This window comes from Micropterus dolomieu, unplaced genomic scaffold (assembly GCF_021292245.1).
Source record: "Micropterus dolomieu isolate WLL.071019.BEF.003 ecotype Adirondacks unplaced genomic scaffold, ASM2129224v1 contig_1449, whole genome shotgun sequence".
Taxonomy (NCBI): Eukaryota; Metazoa; Chordata; class Actinopteri; order Centrarchiformes; family Centrarchidae; genus Micropterus; species Micropterus dolomieu.
The window spans coordinates 255-2,577 of record NW_025730439.1 but is presented as its reverse complement, the minus strand read 5'-3'; the positions used below and the strand labels follow the sequence as shown (position 1 = coordinate 2,577).

General features: G+C 45.0%; 1 long non-coding RNA gene across 1 annotated transcript; it reads right to left on the bottom strand.

Annotated features, from left to right (window-relative positions):
• Positions 1-894: 894 nt before the first annotated feature.
• LOC123964270 lies at positions 895-1,930 on the bottom strand. Its single transcript, XR_006823389.1, has 2 exons — positions 1,707-1,930; positions 895-1,618 (listed from the first exon to the last, which is right to left on the bottom strand). It is a non-coding gene; the product is annotated as an uncharacterized LOC123964270 (long non-coding RNA).
• Positions 1,931-2,323: the final 393 nt, after the last annotated feature.

Genomic DNA, 2,323 nt, shown 5'->3' with positions numbered 1-2,323 from the left:
CACTCCTCACAGACCTCCATGTTAAAAAACACAACTTTTACAGCAGAAATAACCCGCCTGATTCTCTATAGTGAACTTCCCCTTCATGACAACTGAATATGTAATTAACTGGCTTCACAGATGCTCTTCAGAAACCTAAGAGCGACATCTTGGACACTTAACATGTCCATGTTTATACAGGCTGTGTGATAAACCCACTGAACAGTACCTGCCCAGCAGAACACAACGGTGGATCTATGGAAAAATGCTAACGTTAGCCACCTGAAGCTGCAGCCAGCAACAGTGTAACTTTGGAAGAGAAGTCTAACTGTGACTGCGCTGCATCTTAAGATAAACTGTAGAATATAGTTCCACTGCGGACTTTGTCCTCCATCACTTAGGTTAAAATCCAAGGTTCCAGAGTGAACAGAAGGAATGACTGAAGTCAACAAAATCAGTTTCTTTGTTGACATGCAAGCGTTGTATTGACATGTGTCCCGAAAGACTGAGGCTGTGTTTACAGAAGGAAACATGTTGTCTGCAGACCATCGTGAGAGAAACAGGATTACGTTGCTGCAGAAGTTCGTGACTCTGTCGCTGCATATTTGATGTCTATTCCCATAAAAACATTGAGCTGAACAGCTTTCTGTCCGTCTGTGTTTCTGTTTGCAGAAAGAAAAGCTGAGTCTCACGTTGGAGCTGTCATGAATTACTTCTTCCCCATTGATGCCGTACACGCTAACAGCCCTTACTAATATCTATTGTAACTTTGGATAAAAGCATCTGCCACGTGAGGAAAATGGTTTTAGGCTGCAGACTGAGGAGCACCTCGTCCCTCAGCTCAGAGTTGTTCCAGATCTCGCGACGTGAACCTGAATCAGTTTGCTTTGATAAGAAGCTTCATGAAGCATCAAGCAACAGAAAAATCTTTTATTTGATTCTAGCCACAAAACATTCCTGTTGAATGAGTGAAAGCTGATCTATCAAGTTTATCAAAGCCAAAGTTTACAGGTGAGATGACAGAGAGCCCTTCCATCAACTGAACTACAGTTTACTATGATTGTCGTTATGCACCAGAACATTTCACTACACCAGATGTACAAATTAACACAGCTAGAAGCAATTTACAACATGCACTTCATGAAAGGTTGCATAGCTAGTCACTGTTGCCCTTTAAAACTGTGCTTTTTCAGTCCAGTCGGTAGATTCTGCCCTTCTGCAAAGCACTGAAGTCAGAAAAGCCCTGTTATGTGTCCTCTGAAGTGTCTCAGAAGAGCAGAACCGTCCAGAGGAGACATCAGACCTGGTGCAGAGGAGCTCTGTTGGTATAAAATTAGCCCCGTCTTGGTTTATCGTGCTCGTCCGCCTGCAAACATTTCTAATAAAGAGAAAGGTTTCATGCAGTAACTGCTTTCTCTCTGAAACGTCTGCTGTGAGTCCAGACCAGACTCTGTGTCAGGTTCTGCTGGAGAGGAAGACTCTCGGTCGGCGATAGAAAGGACAGGCACTGAGTCGAGGTGGGTCTGAGGTTCAGGTGGAGTTTGGAGTGTGAAGACCAGTCGGATCAGGAAATGGGGACAAAGTGAGACGTCTTCCCTCTGCAGGTTCTCAGCAGTCTCATATTCGTACGTGGAAGTTACTGTAAAACAAATCACATAATGAGTTTCATCTGTTGAACACAGAGATTCTGCCTGTCCTGTGGGAGACTCTAACCCTGATCACAGCACCTCCACTCAGATCAGCTGGTTTTGCTGCCATTCCCGGGCCTTTATTCAGCATTGAAAACACAGCAGTGAAAAGTCACTCCTGTCTCAGCCGCTACTTTCTCCACTCCCAGCACAACCAGCGGGCTTCGTTGCAGCTAGTCTGTGACCGGTGGTCCGGTGTGAGATACAGATTTATGGCCACGCCTTTTCTTCCCTCCTGCTAGGTTCGGGTGGAGGAATGAAACTGCTCAGTGATGAATCATCAGCAGAATAATTTTGTGGATTTTATCTCTGAGTGGACTGCAACTGTACGCCGAGTCCTGCCTAAAACACTCGCAACTGACCTCAACTGAAAACACCACGATCTGTCTAACTGAACCACAATCTGTCTAATCTCTAGAGAGAGAAGGGTCTGTCTAATCTCTGGAGGGAGATGGGTCTGTCTGATCTCTGGAGGGAGATGGGTCTGTCTAATCTCGCGTCTTTAATGAACAAAGTGTTTCAAAGTTTTGCGCATTCTTTCAGAGCCAAAGCCAACACCTGTCTGATTCCAACACCAACAATCTGGTCGATCACTTCAATCATATCTGCTTGTCGTCACTAAATATTACTGCTCCTCTAAAGGTTAGGCCTACGTC